Raw genomic sequence first — 20,306 nt, 5'->3', positions numbered from 1 at the left:
AAAGATTATACAGTAGTACGGGGATTATACAGCAGTTTAAGTACAGGCTAAGAGAGGCCTTTACAGTAATTTAAGTAGGGGCTCAAGAAGAGGGGAGAAGGAAGGGGGAGTTTAAGGGTGGATTGCAGTTGTTATTTTAGTTGAAGAGGAGGATCTTTACAGCTTTCCGGAAGGTCATCAATGAGTTCTGTGATCTGAGTTGGTTCCAAAGTTGGGGGATGAAGTGGCTGTAGGAACATTTGCAGGCGGTTTCTGACAGGAGAGACCTTCCTGGGGGGATGCATAGGCGTTTCTCTATTTCTGAGCAGAGGGGGTGGGTGGGGGTGTATAGGATTAGTTTGGACTCTATGTAGGCTGGAGCGGAGGTGTAAATTATTTTGTGTGCTATCACCAGGGCCTTATGAATATTGATATGTACACTATATATCAGAAATTCACTTCAGAACCCCAGAGACTCAAGTTTATATTTATGAGTAGATAGTACATATACAGTAAGATGAAGTTCAGGTATTTTGGGGTCCATTTCTGCTGTAGGCAGTTTTGGTTCAGAAATACTGGGAATAACCGAAGCACAGCTATCTCCATATCTAGAGGCTAATGTAGGAGAGGAACAGATGGTAGGTTAAGCAGTCTCAGCTGGTAGGAGTTATGCCCATGGCCTTTAACATCTTATCACCCTTCAGAATAATACATGAGTGCCCTGTGGCAGACAGGCTTTGAGTCATATCCAAGAAGTGGAACAGAGATTTTTCACTTCTTTTTTTACATTCAGATAATGATATGGTATTACCTAGCAAAAATCCTTAATGCTGATTAGGGTCTCAACTCAAATAAAACTGTTCTGTAGTGCGCAGAAGTTAGTAAGAGAGAAAATAGCTATTCAGCACATGAAGGTTACTGTTTTATACTACTATGCAATATTCCTTTTAAACAATCACGGAACACTTCTCCCTCTGTACTCGCTGTGATAGGGGATTAACAGAACTGCAAATACAGAAAAACCGCAAATAACTTTTTCATGTTATTCGCTGTCTTCTATTAAAAACCATCATGAATAACATGGTGGGAGACCTGGCCTGTTCCTGACGGAGAGGCAAAACACGGTGAAGAAATTGCTGGGAATCAGCGATTTTCTCTGTAAACACTTGGAACCAGCAATTTCTCTATGCAGGGCAGGATTAACCAATAGGCCAAGTAGGCACTTGCCTAGGGCCCAAAATGGTCAGGGGGGCCCGATGAAGAAAGGCATCAACATTGTTTTTTCTAAACGGCGATTGGCTCCTCCAGCATCAATCGGCAATGCGCCACCCCCCCCCCCCCCCATTGACGGAAAGTAAGACAAGCAAGCAACACGGGTAAGAAAGGCAACGGCAACGGGAACTGTAATTGTTGAAGCGGTGCTGCTTGCCCAAAGTTTCCCTCTGACGCAGCTTCCTGTTTCTGCCTGGGCGCATGGTGGGGTAGGGTGGGGTGGGGCAGGGAGGTCAAGTGTACTTGGGTGCCTAGGGGCCCTCGACAAATTTATCCTGCCCTGTCTCTATGCAAGCTGATGTAATTTTGGGGGGGGGGGGAGGAGCCAGCAAGCTAAAAACCGTGACTAATCGAAACTGCGATTGCTGAAACCGCGAATATGGAGGGAGAAGTGTAACAGAAAATTAATGGTACTTATATATTGTATTGAGCTTCTTTCTAAATATTATAGGCACTCTGTCTTCTTTCTGCTTGTCACATTTTAGAACAAATTTGTCCATTCCTGATTTCTGTCTATATTTCCCTGGTTCAGCCAGGCAAAAATACCACAGACAGAGCCTCAAATAAAGCATTTTAGGACCTTTGAGTTAATAAATGACCCTTATTAGTTCTTGCTGAGTAGCACATTTTCCCTTCCATCATGTCACTTTCTCACAAGTATTCATAAACCCTGACAGACCATGAGCAGTCGAGAGCAGACTCCTTGATTCTTTTGATTTTACAAGCAAGGCACATACAACTGTGAAATTAAAGCGGAGCTTTGGAGGGACTTTGTTTTATGATGCTTTACTCATCCAGGTTTGGAGACACATGTCATCCGAGATAAAGCGTTTCTCTGGGAGTTGATGACCTCGCTTCTTCGCCTGTGGAGACAGAAGGGGCTACGCAAAAAAGTCTTCGCTGCCGCTTTCGAGAGCGCTCTTGTCCGTAGTCGACACGCAAACAGGCAGCTACTCTCTCATCTCATCAACAGATACGAAATTGGTTTCATGGTGGATAAGTGCTCAGCAAACCTCTCCTATCTCGCCGTGCTCACTTCTGCGTGCTACTGTGCTAAACCAAATTAAAGAAAGGTAAATGAGGATTATTGATTGGAGTACCATCATTTTGCTCCCTCTTTCTTGCTAGCTTCATTGAGCATGTTATAGTAACTATGCAGTGACATTCATGCCCTGAGCACGTCAGTTCTGTGGCTACTTGCAGGCTTCAGCTCTCAGCAACCACCTATACTGTGCAGTACGTGGAAAATCACTCGATCCATAGGGACAAATCAAGGGAAAGATCTTCTGTTTTCAGTTGCTTCCTCGTAGCATCTCTTTCTTATTTATTTTCTCCCGTAGCGCAGTTTTTAGTGCCGACTGTGGCGGTTACAGCTCCGCCCCATAGTAATTGAAAAGCGGCCAAAAAATACCAAGATGCAGCACAATATAATGTCTGGTGTATTCTCAAAATGTATTGGTTTATTAACGACCTTTATGAAGTTCTGAAGCTGAACATACATTTAGCAATTCCTTAGTGAGTTTTGTGATAGGTGAGGCGCATTTGTGAGTCAACAGAGTAATTGCCTGTGGTTTGGGTGGGGGGGGGGTTAGGTCTATGGGGTACAGCAAGTAGACTCTCCAGGGCCCTTCACATACCTACCCACTCGTTGACTAGACTCCCCCTGCATCCTTCAAAATAATTCTACAGCAGACACTGGTGTGAAGCTGAAACTCCACTTTACTGAACAAAACAAGGGTCAAAACATCGGGGGGGGGGGGGGGCCTTAATATTCAGTCCATGGTGGTAAGCAGTTTGTAAGCTGATTCCAGCCACATACTGAACCAACCTTGGATATTCAAAGCTTGGGTATGAATGGATCCCAGCATTGACTATCTGGGTATGGGTGCTAACCTGAAAGTTAACCAATCACTAGATGATATTTAGACCAGTGCCCAGTTAATTTGGCACATGAAGTTAGGTCAGTCTGCTTGCTGTCCTAACTCTATGTACAGTGGTACCTTGGTTTACGAGCATAATTCGTTCCAAAAGCATGCTCGTAAACCAAAATACTCATATATCAAAGCGAGTTTCCCCATAGGAACCAAGGGAAACTCGCTTGATACGTTCCCACCCCCCCCCCTCCCGAAGCCAGCAGCGCTGCTCTACCCCCCCCCTGAGAACCGGCATTGCTCCCCCCCGAAGGCCCCCCGCATGATTCATCACCCTCCCCCCCGCGATCCGGCACCCCCCCCCCCCGCCACAATCTGAAATCCCCCAGACCTACCTGAACAGGCTTCTTACTTCCATCTGGCCACTGGCACCGGCATGTCCTGTGCGTTGGTGCCGGTGCCCGAAGATCTGCCTCCTCTTCTTTGCTGGGCCTTGAGCATCTGCGCATGCTCAAGGCCTGCGAGTTCACGCTCTCTCTGAGATTCTCGGCCAGATGGAAGTAAGAAGCCTGTTCGGGTGGGTCTGGGGGATTTCAGATCGCGGTGGGGGTTGCCGGATCGTGGGGGGCAGGGTGCCAGATCGCGGGGGGGAGGGTGCTGGATCACGGGGGGGGGGGGGGGGCGCCGCTCGCAAATCAAGGCACGCTCGGTTTCCGAGGCGCCGATTTTGCAAATGTTTTGCTCGTAAACCGAGGTACCACTGTATTTACATACAGAAACTGGTTAGTGGACTGAATATTGCTGCTAGCTAAGTGCCAGATCAGTCCAAGCTCTGTCAACGGACTGCCCCTAACCTGGTTAATATTGAGCAACACCACTTGGTTAAGTGCCTCTGAATATTGTCGGATGACCAGCTCAGCAGGGTTTAACTGTACAGAGCAGGAGCCTGCCCTGCCCAGTTAAGCACTTTTGAATATTTTAGTATGTCAGCTACTTTTCTTGTAGGCTTTAGTGTTGAGGAAGAATTTTTTCTTCATTCTAGAGTACTTCCACACACACTCATACAGATGGGTCCATCTCAAACACCTGGAACGCTGCTGGCTCCCTACTTTCTCCTTTTTTCTTGTTTCCTCCTCTTTTGCAAGCTTGTTGATGGTACCTCTTTTGATGGACCACCATTGTTTTAGTGCTAGATGGGTAATTTATTTCATCATGTGTGCCTGTTCTTTTTAACATTTTTGTAAGCAATATTGCTGACGGCTCTCAGGTAAGATTTGCCCCTTTGTGGATGATACCAAAATCTGCAAAAAAGTAGACACCCCTGATGATATCAAGAACTACCTAGCGAAGCTTGAAGAATGGTCTGAAATTTGGCAGCTAAGATATAATACTAAGAAATGCAAGGTCATGCATTTGGACTGCAAAAACCCGAGGGAACAGTACATTTTAGGGGGAGAAAAACTTTTGTGCATGAAAGAGGAACGGGATTTGGGCGTGATAGTATGTGATGATCTTAAGGTGGCCAAATAGATTGAAAAGGCAATGGCAAAAGCTTGAAGGATGCTAGGGTGCTTAGGAAAAGGTATAGTCAGTAGGAAAAAGGAGATATTGATGCCCCTGCATAAGACTCTGGTGAGACCTCATTTAAAATATTGTGTACAATTCTGGAGACTGCACCTTCAAAAAGATATAAAAATGATGGAGTCAGTCCAGAGGAAGGCTACTAAAATGATTGGTGGTCTCAATATATATACTTTGGAGGAAAGGCGGGAGAGGGGAGATATCATAGAGATGTTTAAATACCAATGTGGCTTGAATGTACACGAGGCAAATCTCTTTTGAAAGGAAGCTCTGGAATGAGAGAGCATAGGATGAAGTTAAGAGGTGATAGGCTCAGGATTAATCTAAAGAAATACTTTTTTTTTTTTTACAGAAGGGGTGTAGATGCATGGAAAAATGTCTGGGTAGAGATGGGGGAGACAAAGACTATGTGAGTTCAAGAAGGCATGGGACAGACACGTGGAAACTCTTAGGGAGAGATGGAGATAGTGGATGCTGTGGATGGGCAGATTGGATGGGCCATTTGGCCTTTATCTGCCATCATATTTCTATATTTCTGTAGTTCTAGTTTTATGCATGTGGGAACCCCCATGGCTACTAGGTGGCTTTAAGAGCTCCTAACTCTCTCTAGGATTCTCCAGTTCATACGACACTTCAGAAGGCTTAAATTAAATAGTCACCAATAGCGGTGAGCACTTAGACTTATATATTCAGCAGCATTAAGTAAATGAATATATACAGGGCTTGTGATTGTTTGGAATTTTAGGTATTCATTTCTAAAACAATCACCTGCTTTCCCAGGTCATAAAAAATATGGGTTTATCAGCGTATTCTTGACATTAAAGGTGTTTTTCTTGCTTTTTAGGTGGATTCCACTCAATAACTCAAAACACAATTTTCCAACACCTGTTCCTTGTCCCAGAATCAGCCTCTATATTAAACACTCCAGCCCCAATGTCACCAATAGCATTAGCCCCTCCTTGTCCTAGCCCCAGAAACACCCTCTTCCAGCCCAAGCCACAGCCTCCCCTCTCCTAGCCTTAGCAACAGCACCAGTCTTTATTCTAGCTCCAGTCCCCTCTTCCTATCTGGCAGGAGATTGTGTTTCTTTTCACAACCATGGGAGAATCTGAAATGTGAGAAGAGGCACTTTGACCCATATTCAATAAACGGCATCATATTTTTAGGCTAAGTGAAAAATGTTGTTTATAAAACATTTTAAACTGATTTTCAAGGTACCTACTGGCACCATAAAACTGCCACTGGAATAAGAACATAAGAATAGCTTTAAAGGGTCAGACCAATGGTCTGTCTAGCCCATCCTCAGAGTTGCCAATCCAGCTCGCCAACACCTGGCAAAACCCCAAAAAGTAGCAACAGTCCATGTTACCAATCCATGGCAAGCAGTGGCTCCCCCTATGTCTTTCCAATAACAGACTATGGACTATTCTCCTCCAGGAAATTGTCCAAACCTTTCATAAAACCAGATGTTAATTGCTCTTACTACAACCACTAACAACGTGTTCCAGAGCTTAACTATTTTCTGAGTGAAAAAATATTTCTTCCTATTGGTTTTAAAAGTATTTCTCTGTAACTTTGAGTGTCCCCTAGTCTTTGTAAATTTTTGATGGAGTAAAAAACGGATCCACTTGTACCCATCCTACACCACTCAGGATTTTGTAGATTTCAATCATATCTCCCCTTAGTCATATCTTTTCCAAGCAGAAAAGCTCTAATATTTTTAGTCTTTCCTTATATGAGAAGAGTTCCATCCCCTTTATCATCTTGATCGCTCTTCTTTGAACATTTTCTAGTTCTGCTTTATCTTTCTTGAGATAAGGAGAGTAGAACTGAACACAATACCCAAGGTTAGATCACACCATGGACTGATACAGAGGCATTATAACAGTCTTGTTAACCATCCATTTTGTAATAATTCCTTTTTTGGCCGCCACCACACATTGGGTGGAAGGTTTTATCGTATTGTCTATAATAACACCCTGAACTTTTTCTTGGGCACTAACCCCCAAGGTGGATCCTAGCATCTGGTAACTATGATTTGGGTTATTTTTCCCAATGTGCATTGCTTTACATTTGCCCACATTACATTTCATCTGCCATTTGGATGCCCAGTCTTCCAATTTCCTAAGAGGATGGAATGCCTCTCATATGAGGAAAGACTGAAAAGGTTAGGGCTCTTCAGCTTGGAAAAGAGATGGCTGAGGGGAGCTATGATTGAAGTCTACAAATCCTGAGTGGAGTAGAACGGGTACAAGTGGATTGATTTTTCACTCCGTCAAAAATTACGAAGACTAGAGGACACTCAATGAAGTTACAGGGAAATACTTTTAAAATCAATAGGAGGAAATATTTTTGTACTCCGAGAATAATTAAGCTCTGTAATGCATTGCCAGAGGTTGTGGTAAGAGCGGATAGCATAGCTGGTTTTAAGAAAGGTTTGGGCAATTTCCTGGGGGAAAAGTCCATAGTCTGTTATTGGAAAGACATAGGGGAAGCCACAGCTTGCCCTGGATCGGTAATATGGAATGTTGCTACTCTTTGGTTTTTGGCCAGGTACTAGTGAACTGGATTGGCCATCGTGAGAACGGGTTACTGGGCTTTATGGACCAGTAAGGCTATTCTTATGTTCTTTAAGGTACAGCTGTTTACAACAATAAATACTTTTATATGAAATACTCTTGAAAAAGAGGAAAACAATAAAATTCATCTCTGGGCTGCTACCCTACAATCACTTCATGAAAACATAAAATAAGAGGGCATGTGAGGTATATGGTATGGCAACACACACAAAAAAATCAAATGAACTCCAAATGCTATAATTTATAAAACATCAACAGAATTCCTAAATAGATAAGCAGACTTGGCACTAGAGGACAGCGTTAGAGTGGCCCATCTTTGTTGCTGTGTTGAAACCAGAATACTGCAGCCAAGTTGATCTTTGCAAAACGCAAGTCTGACCATGTCTCCCCACTTCTAGCCAAACTTCACTGGCTCCCAGTGATTTCCAGAATCCATTTTAAATGCTCCTGCCTGGCTTTTAAGATCATTCACGGCATCTTTCCTCCCTTAATCCCACTATCTTATAACTCCTCGAGTCCTGACTCTACCAGACCTGCCCAAAGGTATAAACTATCCTTCCCCTCTCTACACGGTATTCGCTATGCAGGCAAACTGGGAAAATCCCTTCTCTTCAGAATCACAGGTCTTTGGAACGACCTTACTACCCCGCTGCGGAACCTGGGCTCCCTCCAATTATTCCGCAAGCAACTGAAAACCTGGCTTTTCACTAAAATGTAATTCTATCCCCCCCTTACTCTTCTCTTCTATATATAAGTTCATGTAAACCTTTTATTTCCCTTCTCTTCCTATATTTTAAGTTCTTGTAAACCGTGCCGAGCTCCACATCTGTGGAGATGATGCGGTATATAAACTTAAGGTTTAGTTTAGTTTAGTTTAGAATCACACCATGGCACCACCATTCTAGATGGTCCGCGTTCAGACACTAAATCATATGTGCAGTCAAGATCTGGTGCGGCAGACACTTTAAGCCATGTGACCTTTACAGAGGATAATACTTTTTGAAAAAATAATAATATTACCAAAGGGCATGTGAACTCCAAATGCTATAATTTATGAAACATCCAATAAAATTATAAAGTAGATAAGCAGACTCACACAGACACAGACAGACATGGTAAAATGTACTCAAAATACCACCTTCTCTAGAAGGTCCGCTTTCAGACACTAAGGCCTCCTTTTATGAAACTGCGATAGCAGTTTCTAGCGCGGGGAGCCACCGCTGAATGCCCCTTGCTGCTCCTAACGCTCATTGAGTTCCTATGAGCATCGGGAGCAGCACAGGCCATTCAGCGCGGCTCCCCGCGCTAGAAACTGCTATTCATAAACTGCGTTTCATAAAAGAGGGAGTTAATCACGTGGGCAGTCAAGACATCCAGTGTAGCAGAGACTTAAGCCATGTGACTCTTATAGAGGAAAATAATATAAAACTTACCAATTCTATAACAAAGACGCCACAAACAGTTTTCCAATACGCTTTCAGGCGGGAAAAAGAGCACGAACACACTCGTCATCCACTCATTATCTCACGAGATATCTGACATCATAGATACTCATAACTCAATACAAAGAAAATTTACGAAAGGAATTTACCAAAGAAGGTGATGTGGGGCCCCAAAAATGTGGCATATATGTGGAGACAAAACTAAGGCAAATATAAAATGGACATATTGGATGCTAGGGACCACCTTGGGGGTCAGCGCTCAAGAAAAGGATCTGGGTGTCATTGTAGACAATACGCTAAAGCCTTCCACCCAATGTGTGGCAGCGCCAAGAAGGCAAACAGGATGCTAGGAATTATTAGAAAAGAGATGGTTAACAAGACTACTCTTCAAGGCACAACTCAACCCCCATACTTCATATGACAAAATAGGTGACGTTTTAACAATCACTTAAACATGGTCAAATTCCCTTGCTGCCTTATAATTAATGGAAGATTGTTCCATTCTGCTGGACCCACGCAGGAAAAAAAACACCTGTTCTAATGATCTGTAACCTTAACTCCTTTCTTCTAAATATAATATTGGGCCCTATCTGGAAAAGTCAGCAGTGAGCAATCAGCCACTAATACCAGGACATTTCATGCCAGCAAAGATAAAGGGGTGCTGCAGCTCGGGGGGGGGGGGGACCCAAAGCTGAGGGGCCCAGGCCCCCGAGGCCCCCTATGGCTATGTCACAGGTCTGGATAGTTATTCAGACAGTGCTGCTGAGTATTGCTGCTATCTGAGTGACTCGGGTAGTCACAGGCCTATCCAGATAGTTGAATAACTAGGAATATTTTTAAAAAGGTGTGGCCATCATTTAATTTTTTAAATATCCCGCAAATCCCAACAATGCTATGCAGATTCCAAAGTTACATACATAATCAAATAAAATACAAAACATACATATACCATTTTGGACTTCAATGGGTATCTAAGCAATTTAAAAGCTTTTTTAAAGAATTTAAAAAAAAAAAAAAGAAAAATTGGTGAGAAGGAGGGGAAGATGGTGAAACAAGAAGTGGAAAGGGTGGGGGAGCAAGCTCTTACAAGGTTACTACAGAGTGGAGCTAAAGAATTCTGTAAAACGATGGGTTTTTGAGGAGACGCTTAGAAACAATGGCTACAAATGGTAAATATTGACCTGCTCATTTTCTGCTTGCTATCAAAGGGATCCTTTTATATAGGTGCGCTAACCGATTTAGCGCAGGTTAAAGATTAGAGTGTGCTAAATGCTAAGGCATCCATTATATCCAGGCATCTTAGCATTTACCGCGCACTAAATCAGTTTGTGCACCTTAATTAAAAGGACCCCAAAATATTCATGTCCAGAACTGTAGTGAAAACATTTGTTACCATCAAAACAAAATTAGAAAAGAATATTATAAACATTAACACAGTACCTTCAGTATATGTTTCTAATCTTTGTTCATTCTGCTTTCACAACCAAAGAGAGTGTCAGCTCCTAAAAGCTAGCTAAGAAATATATTAAATTAAACCGAAAAGGGTACTGCCATATGTTTCTTCTTTTTTTTTTTTTTTTGTTAGACCTTATTTGCATAAAAACTAAAAAGAGACAGAAAGCCTAACAAGGATGACCTTCTCTGTGCCACTCTTAGAGAGGACACCCACAGCATGTGATTAGTTTAAGGGCAGTAGAAGGTCAGAAATGAGGTAAACATATGGGGGCTTTGTTATGAAAAGGGCTGTCCTATTCCATTCCTATGGGGAATTTCTCTGTGAAATAAGGGCAATAGTTCATAAACTCATTCCCTATTTATCTATCTATCTATCTATCTATATATATACCGTATATCGCTTTTGAGGGTGGGTTAGGAGAAAAGAGAAAACTGTTGAGAGTGGGAAGGGAATCAAGCTACACATTAGCTTGTACCCAGAAACCATTACTAAACCACAGTTCTATAAATACTATCTCATAATTCCAGAAAGATTAGCTTTCATTTATATCATGGCATATATTTTCTTCACAAATATATAAAAGAATTCTTACTGAGCCTCCAAGAGTTTAATATTTTTCCTGCTCTTGGTAACTGGATCATTTTTAACCCGCTAGAGAGGAAGAGACTTTAACAAAGCATGTTGTAAAACAGGCAAAGTCATTATATAATGAATTGGTTTGTTAAAGTCTTATTTGGTTCAGGGTGTGCGCAGGGACATAGCTACCACTGAGTGAGTCTGGCAAAATACCCAGGACTGTCCAAAGGTAAGGGCCACCAGTAGTTGAGCTCTCCCTTCCACGCACTGAGGTCTGGCACCTCTCTACCCCCCCCGTCTCAGCTACTTACCTGCTGCCACGTCCTCCACAGCTACTGCATCAGAGACAGCACTAAAGGCTCTCTCTCTCTGGCCAGTGGGACCTATTCTCTGCCACATCCTGCTGTACCGATGCAACTTCCTGTGGTCAGGACATAGCAAAGGAAAGTTCCCGCCTGCCAGAGGGGCAGCCTTTAGTACTGTCTTTGACGCTCTAGCTTTGGAGGACCCAGTGAATGGGTAAGTAACTGAGCGTAGGGGGAGGTGGTAGACCTGAGGGAGTCCATCTCGGACCTCCCGCCCAAAGCCCACTAAGTTCCCTCCCCATGGTACCTATTTTTGCCCCCTCCCCCGGTACCTTAAAATTCTGGCACCCTTGCTCGCTGGACGCAGCTGCCTCTCTTGCGGAGAGCAGCGCACAAGGCTTCCTGCCTGCTCCCCATGAGAACTGACATGGCTGCCTCCTCTTCTCTTCTCTAGCGGCAGAGCGGCGCACAAGGTTACCTGCCTGGTCTCGCGCCACTTCCCATGAGAACTGAGTTCTTGCGGGAAGTGGCATGGGACCAGGAAGGCAGCCTTGTGTGCCACTCTGCCGCTAGAGAAGAAAAGAGGAGGCAGCCATGTCAGTTCCCATGGGGAGCAGGCAGGAAGCCTTGTGCGCCACTCTCCGCAAGAGAGGCAGGAAGAATTTGGTTCAGAATGTTTTTTTCTTGTTTTCCTCCTCTAAATCTATGGTGCGTCTTATGGTCAAGTGCATCTTATAGAGCAAAAAATACGGTACTTAGATTATAGAATACTGTCATCTATGTACTAAAGTGTGGCATTTAAGTGTGCATGTATATACCTGCCATAGACAGTGTAGGTAGGAATACCTAAATGATGGCACATAAATACCACTTACACTAGTATTCTATAATGGAATCTGGGTGCTCAGATGCTGTTATAGAATTCACCTTCAGCATTCAATATTTTAGTGCCTAACCTTTGGTGCCATGTGCTGCTTGCCATTAACTGTGCTCCCAGTGGCACAACTGAAACTTAGTGGGCTTTGCCTGACATGTCCCCTGTCCCTACCTGCCTGCCAGCCACTAGGCCTGCCTGCCCTGTTCCTTGTCCCTACCTGCCTGCCAGTCACTAGGCCTGCTTGCCCTGTGCCCTGTCCCTGCCTGCCAGCCACTAGGGCCTGCCTGCCCTGTACCCTGTCCCTACCTGCCTTCCAGCCACTAGGTCCTGCCTGCCCTGTGCCCTGTCCCAGCCTACCACTAGACCACCAGAGGGGGGACAGAGTACAGAGCCTGTCAGGGAGGGGGGACAGGGTGCAGAGCTTGGCAAGGTGTGTGGAGTTGGGTGGTTATTCACTCCATATGACGCACCCTTATTTCCACCCTTTTTTTTGGGGGGGAAAAGTACGTCTTATGGAGCGAAAAATACAGTACTTGTTTGACATGCCCACGTCCTACCCATTCACTTCCTCTTTGAATGCCTCCTTGCAGTTATGCATTATATGATCTTTGAGGTTTACATTATACAATACATTATGCTCTTATTGACTGATTTTAATATTTATATATTGTGCAATCTAAATTGTGCATGTTAATAATCATGTTATCTTAGTTAAAGATAACCTTGTTGGGGGGTTATACTGGATGTAAAATTGACAATGAGTGCCCAAATGGCAAAGGTTGTACAGAAAGCATTTTTTGCTCTCAGAATGTTATGCCAAGTGAGAACTATACTTTCTGGATGGGATTTTGTGAAGTATTACAGAGTATGGTTCTACCCAAATTGGATTATTGCAATGCTCTATATCTGGAGATGACCAAAGTATGGGTCAGGGCATTGCAAGTAATACAGAACTCTTCTGCATGCATATTAATGGGAGATTCACATTTTTATCATATTTCACCTATGTTAACGAAGCTTCATTGGCCCCCTGTTCAATTTTGAATAAAATATAAGGTCTTGAAATTGGTACATCAAGGGATATATGGTAAATTGCCCAAATATTTTAAGGAAATTTTATGTGTGTATAAGTCAAGATGTATGCTGAGATCTGAAAAATTAGATGAGAGAATGTGGGATGGGGTTATAATTATGCTGAGACAGTAAAATCTTCCTTTTCAGTGGCAGGGCCTGTGATGTGCAATGCTCTGCCAGGGAATTTAAGATTCTGTGCTGATGTTCTGAGGTTTAGAAAATTGTTAAAAACACATTTTTTTGTTCAGGCATTTCATTGAATAGAGGCCTTACTCTCCTTAGAGAAGGTTCTGTTGTCACTGGCTCTCTCCCAGAGGATCCCAGTCAGCATAAACTCATTGGATCTGTAGCCTAATAATATTAACAGACTGGACTCTGAATTCCTTCTTTAATATACAACTTAAAATAAATAAATAAATAAACTCGTAGATCAGTTGCTCTTAAGGAATCTTGTGTTTTACAAAGTCCACATTCTATTAGTGCATCCCAGAGATAGGGGGCCAGGAGTATATTACACATACACACTTTGTGAAGGATAATATTGTACTTCAGAACTTTGCCAACTAAGCAGTATTTAGACTAGCAGATTCAAAGGTAAAACCAGATGGGGAACAATGTTTTTCCTGTAGCCAATTGCTAGACTAAAACAGTCTACTCTCTGCCCATGTAGAGGGGGGGGGACTCCAAGTATAAAGCAGTGCACATTGGGAACTTGAGTTTAAAAAAATACGCACTGTTTACATATTTCAATACAAGAAATGTGCCAAGAATAAGGCTGGGGAAGACAAAACAGTTCAGGTACTCTATAAAGCATAATCCATCCTAAATCTGAATACCAGGATGGCCATATGTCTGTTTCCCCAGAGAAGGATATGATTGAAGATGAAGTTGAGCCTATGGAATGTAATGGAAGTTACTATGAATGTATTCCTATGGAAAGATAATTCAGTTAGGAAAGGCTAAAGTATTAAAATAAAAGTGCTCTGCCAGAAGAAATGTCTGAAGGACATAAAGCATAGCTTCTGAGAGAAAAGTTATGAACTGTTTATGAAGTTACAGCCTCTGCCATAGAGAGCAGGCAGCTAAGGTTGCAGCTGTGTTTTGCCAGCTCCAAGTTTAAAGGAACTCACAAAGAGAAAGCCTGGAAATACGACTGACTGTTTCATGAAGGGAAGAGGCTGATTCCTTTAAAAGCAGCAAATTAGGATTTTGCAGGCAGACAGCCGTGGTGTGAAGATAAGGAAGAGGATATGTTTCTGTGATCAAAAACTGCATAATAATGATGTAGTAACATGAAGGTTTTTTTTTTTCTTTCATGTTATAATCTGAATGGGGTTTGTTTGGATGGGTTCACCACATCAAATCTTTTGAGTGGAAGAACTCCACGGCCTAGGCTTACCTACAAAAGGCTCGGGGGGGGGGGGGGAGTTGTGGAGGTTCAGGTTGCTTAGTAAAGCAGTTGAGAAGAGAGTTAGTGGCAGATGACTGTTGTGATGGATTTGCTGGCCACTCCTTGAAAGAGTATACTGGTCTGGTTGACAGTGCCAAAGCCTGGCTGAAGGGCTGGGGGGAAAAATGTTGTGAACTTTGAAAAGGGTAAGGGCGGAAATATAAATGAGCACATGACTTGCCATTCCCTGAAATGATTTGAAGCAGGGGCACAGGTTCCCAAAGCCTAACTGAAACTGAACTGCAAATGCGTCAGTATAAAAGAAAGTGTTGGTTTTTTTTTCTCTTTAGACTAATGACAATAAGAATGCAAGTAGAGCATAAAAGGGCTGATTGAAGCTGAGAGATTTGGGGATACAATTATTTGAAGAGCATCTGCTCTGAGTACTGTTTTTAAACTGCATATGTTTTGTTTGGCCTTTGAATAAAACTTTAGCTGCAGAAGAAGCATTATTTGTATTGGCCTTTCTGACTGTGCTTTACCCTCCTCTCTATCAACCTCTGCTTATTCACACAGTCCGGTACATGTAACAGGTTGACCCTTGGCTGGGCTTCCAACCCGCCTAGCACCCAGCCACAATTTACAAGCATAGCATGGCAAACATAGCATGGTAGACGTGGAAGGGCATAATCAAAAGAAATGTCTAAGTCCGATTTGGATGTAGGGTACTGGTTGCCCAAAGTCGGCAGCAGCAAAATGTCCATTCTCGAAGAGTATGTCCAAATATATATATAGTTTAAATCATCTATCTGTATGTCCATGTGTTTCATCATCTACTACGTCTATCTTTATACCATATTCTCGACCAAAAATTTATCCAACTCAGAAACACCCAAAACAAGACCTTTTGGATTGGGGGGGGGGGGGCGGCGCATAGTGATGGACAGGCCACTCAGACATGGCAAGAGAGCAGTGGGTCACTTTACAGAGCACTGCTGTAAACTTCACAAAAAGGGTGCCACATAAACATCTCAACAGAGCTCCTTTATAGGTCATGGTGAGCCCCCCATAACCCACTATACCCAACCGTCTAAAACCCCAATAGCGCTTAAGGCTGCAGGTGACATCTATATGGCAGTAGAGTAGGGTTTGGTTTTTTTTTTTGGTGGACTCATATGTTATAGTATGAAAGTAGTGATTAGAGTGATTTCTGGACCTGAGTCCTCCTCTCTATGGTTCACTAGCTCACCCCCCAGACCACTTAAGCCACCTCTGAGAAGCTCTACTAGGCTTTCCTATGCCAAGTGTTGATGTTCCGGTGGCAGGTATGTACGTTTTTATTCTGAACTTTGTGCGGGTGCAATAGGGTCAGTGAACACAGGGGTTTGTGTGTGGGGTTTTTTAAATTTGTCCCTGCAGTGGTTCTCTGGTCACTTTGGATACCTTTTGGGCACTTATATGTAGCTTTACATCATTTAATTCACAACATATAAGTTCCGTCTATGCCATGGGTGGGCAGCTCCAATGCTAGAAGGCTGGAATACAGTCGAGTTTTCAGGATTTCCCCAATGAATAGGCATTGAAAGCATTGCATGCAAATAGATCTCATGCATATTCATTGGGGAAATCCTAAAAGCCCAATTGGATTCCAGCCCTCGAGGACCGGAGTTGCCCACCCCTGGTCTAGGCAGTATCATCAAACCTTCAATCAACCCTGCAGGACAACTAAGTCTAGGTCGGCCCATATTCCACCCTAACCACTCCTCCAAAAATCCCTTTTCAACTCTGGGTATATAGCAGGATTCAGAGGCCTAAAAAGTCCCTGGATACATCTAAAAAGCCATTTTGATTATTGGCACTTGGATGATCTATCTTTTAGTATGGCTAACCTAGTATGACATGACAGTATGATGTGTACCATGGAAGAACCTAATGTGGTAGACAATGGATGGCAAATATTGTGTAGTGGGCATAGCATGAGAAATTGTAGCACAGTAGACATAACGTGGCAAAAATAGTATGAAAGATACAATGTATAGTAGTTTAGTAGAATGAGAGAGAAAAGGTGACTGTTTGACAAAATGTGACAAAGCATTGTATGGTAAAAAACAAAACAAAACAAAGCATGATGTGGTCGGACATAGTAACATAGTAACATAGTAGATGACGGCAGATAAAGACCCGAATAGTCCATCCAGCCTGCCCAACCTGATTCAATTTAAATTTTTTTTTTTTTTTCTTCTTAGCTATTTCTGGACGAGAATCTAAAGCTTTACCCGGTACTGTGCTTGGGTTCCAACTGCCGAAATCTCTGTTAAGACTTACTCCAGTCCATCTACACCCTCCCAGCCATTGAAGCCCTCCCCTGCCCATCCTCCTCCAAACGGCCATGCACAGACGCAGACCGTACAAGTCTGCCCAGTAACTGGCCTAGTTCAATCTTTAATATTATTTTCTGATTCTAAATCTTCTGTGTTCATCCCACGATTCTTTGAACTCAGTCACAGTTTTACTCTCCACCCTCAAGGAGGATCTCAAAGTCCCTCCTTGAGGGCCGTAATCCAGGGGTTTCAGGGTTTCCCCAAAGAATATGCATGAGATCTATATGCATGTACTACTTTCAATGCATATTCATTGGGGAAATCCTGAAAACCCGACTGGATTGCGGCCCTCAAGAAGGGACTTTGAGATTCCTGCTATATAGCATGGTGGGATCTTGCACAGTGGGGCTATATATTATACCACGGGAGGTGACTTGGTAGGGAAGGGCATTATATGATAGGCCATATAAAGTACAAGATCCAAGAATAGGAGCAGAGTGTGCCTGGTCTTCAAAACCCTTCTTTATTGGTAACAATTAAAATATGTGCAAACAGTCAAAAAATGTCCCATAAATATGGTGAATAATAATTTCAAATCATGGAATCACAACAGCACATGTTTCAGCTATAGTGGCTGCATCAGAAGTCCTGTAACATACAATATAAAAGTGAGACAGTTCATGGTTCAGTGGATGAAGCGCATCAGCGTTTGAGACTTGTGACAGCGGAGGGCTGGTGCTCTTCCTTATAAGGTTTGAGAATTCGGGTAGGTGCAGAATTATCCTCAGGTATCGTAAACTGTCAACTTTTTTTTTTTCTTCATTTGGACAGGACTGAACATGTCACAGAATATTATGTTAAGTTATACTGGTTGAAGTTGGAAGACCATATATACTTTATAGACTTTTTGTGATGATCTACTTGTGCTTGAACGGTTTGGCTCCCACAAGTTTGGTGAGTATTATTCAAGCTCTATCCAAGTTGCGCTCTGTCCATCATGGCGACTTGTTTGTGCCATCGGTAAAGAAATTGAGGTTATCTCACGTGCATCTATGTTTTCCTGTAGGGGGGCCCTCAGGAATGGAACCAGCTATCTTGAGGCGTTTAAGAAATTTATTTTACAAGATGAAATATGGGCACTAAGAAAATTGTACTGAAGAAAGCACTGGTCACTTATCTTATTTGTTTAAATGTATTTTATGTTTTTTATTATGTATGTTTATATTGTGAAACAAGCAAAAGATTGACCCTTAATCCCACAGAAAATGCAAATCCAGCAAAAATGAAAACTCTGTGGAGAGGGTGATCAAGATGCAGGCTTTATTTAAAAATATACAAATTGATAATCCACATAAAATATATCTAGGACCAAAACTGTTGGGAACTTTGGACCCAATACGGTCCGTGTTTCGAAAATGTTGTCTTCCTCAGGGGTCTCTAAAAGTCCTGATATAAAAAAACACGTGGATTAAAAATGGAAAACAATAATGAATCGTAACTCTGCGCGAATGAGGAATCCTCAAGAGCGAAAATATTGTGAGCCACCTTGGGAAAGGTGAGTTATAAATAAAATAAAACAAAGAAAAAAAAAAAAATACCAAACTGGAATGATCTTGCTGTCTAAAAGAAGTGGATTAAGAGGTTTGGGGAGGGCACTGGTGAGCCACGTGATTATGTTTTCTTTAATTAGCACAAGTCTGTTTTGTGACAACCAATTTGCGACCAAGTCTAGGCAGTTTTGTGAAGGGGACATTGAAGGAGTTACAGGGTTCATTGGGAAAAGCAGGAGGATGTCATCTGTGCAAAAATGGGCTGAAATTCCTTCAGCATGGATTAGTGAAGTGAGGTTGAACAGAAGAGGCGAGAGATTGGAGTCTTGTGTGCACTCCACAGTTCAATAAATTGGTAAGTGACAGAAAGAAGTGCTTACCTTAAAGGCCCTGTTAGAAAGAAAAGATTCAAACCAGGATAGCACTGTTCCTGATAGTCCAATTAATTGTAAACAGTGAAGGAAAAGATGATGGTCTACCAGATCGAAGGTAGCACTTACATCTAGTGAAGAGTTTCAAGTTTAAGTTTCAAATTTATTTAAAATTTCTTATACCGCCCAATCAAGCCTTCTAGGCGGTAAACAAAAACACCAAAACAATGTTCCAAAAAAAAAAAATACAATTTACACAGAAACAGACCAGGGGAAATGACAATTTTTAAAGACACTGACGAACAGGAACAAAAAGAAAGAAGGGTTACAACTACAACTGATAGAGAGAAAGAGAACAAATAAGGGAAAGAATGACAAAGGGAGGGGGAACAGAAAATAAAACCTTTCTTGAATCTAAGTTGTCCTTAAAAGGACAGTTTAAGTTACAAAACATCAAGGAAGAGAAATGTCTTTAACTTCACCTTAAAATTGGCAATACAATATGATGTTTGTTACGGTGGGAATATACCTCATCAAAGTTTCTGTGTTATATTGGGCTCTGAATCCAGAGAGGTACATAATCAAAATGAAAATATGTCTAAATCGGCACTTGGACGACCTAAAAGACAGGTCGTCCAAGGGCCATTAATCGAAACATGTTTTTAGATGTAGCTAGAGGCATCTTAGGCCTTTTGACTGCCGCTGTGCGTCCAGAGTAAAAAGGGGCATTTTTTGAGGTGGGCGAGATGTGGGCCGACCACACTTAGTCGTCCTGCAGCGATAAATCGAAAGTTTGACTAGACTGCTTATGCAGAACTTATATGTTGTGACTTAGGCGATCTAAAAACAGGTATAAGAATCCAAAGTGACCAGATAACTACTGTAGACATAAAGTACAGACCCCCACACACTCCCTCAGTAATCACTGATTCCCCCACACCGCTATAAAAATTGGAATAAAAACGTACAAGGGAGTTGTGGTGAGATGTTTATGTGGCACCCTTTTTGTGAAGTTCATAGCAGTGCCCTGTAAGGTGCCCCACTACTCTGTTGCCATGTCTGGGTGGCCAGTCCATCACTTTGCTGACCCCTCCCATGTCCAAAATATCTTGTTCTAGGCTTTTGGACTTGGATGAATTTTTGGACGAGAATGCAGTATAAAGATAGACGACTTGGGCGGTCTGGACGATCAAACAGCTGGACGTATAATTAGATGATTCTCAAAAAAAAATATTTTGGACGTATTTTTCAAGAATGGACTTTAGACGCTGCCAACTTTGGGCGACTAATGCCCTAGGCCCAAAACAGACTTAGACTTTTTTTTATTATGTCCCTCAGACTGTCTAGGGTGAAGAGTGAGAGAATTTTCACAGAATGAGGACAGTTGAGTGAAAACTATATTTTCTAGGATTTTAGACATAAAATATAGGTTTGAAATGTGACAGTAATTGGCTGTAACTGAGGAGTCAAGTGAGGGTTTTTTCAGGATTGGGTGAACATTTGCTAACTTCCAGGGTGTCGGGGAAACAACCTGTGGAGAGACTGAGATTGATTATAGTCAGGAGAGGAGAAAACAGGTCTAAGTGCCAGGGGGAAGGAAATGGGTCAGTACTTGAAAAGGTAGTTTTTTAGTGAGATAATAGGGTGTTTTGTTTTGTTTTT

At 42.4% G+C, this 20,306-nt stretch overlaps 1 protein-coding gene and 1 long non-coding RNA gene across 4 annotated transcripts in view; one reads left to right on the top strand and one right to left on the bottom strand.

The window, feature by feature from the left end:
• PTPRN2 (protein tyrosine phosphatase receptor type N2) overlaps positions 1–20,306 on the bottom strand; it is a 1,585,109-nt gene that overhangs the window by 848,421 nt on the left and 716,382 nt on the right. The gene's annotated exons all lie outside the window — the stretch shown is intronic.
• The window catches only part of LOC117354309, a 35,403-nt gene that overhangs the window by 5,410 nt on the left and 9,687 nt on the right, over positions 1–20,306 (top strand). For both annotated transcript variants that reach the window (XR_004538174.1, XR_004538175.1), the window contains exon 2: positions 17,555–17,677. This is a non-coding gene — a long non-coding RNA (uncharacterized LOC117354309). The remainder of the gene's footprint in view (positions 1–17,554; positions 17,678–20,306) is intronic.

This window comes from Geotrypetes seraphini, chromosome 2 (assembly GCF_902459505.1).
Source record: "Geotrypetes seraphini chromosome 2, aGeoSer1.1, whole genome shotgun sequence".
Lineage (NCBI taxonomy): Eukaryota > Metazoa > Chordata > Amphibia > Gymnophiona > Dermophiidae > Geotrypetes > Geotrypetes seraphini.
This window is presented reverse-complemented; position numbering and strand designations above follow the sequence as displayed.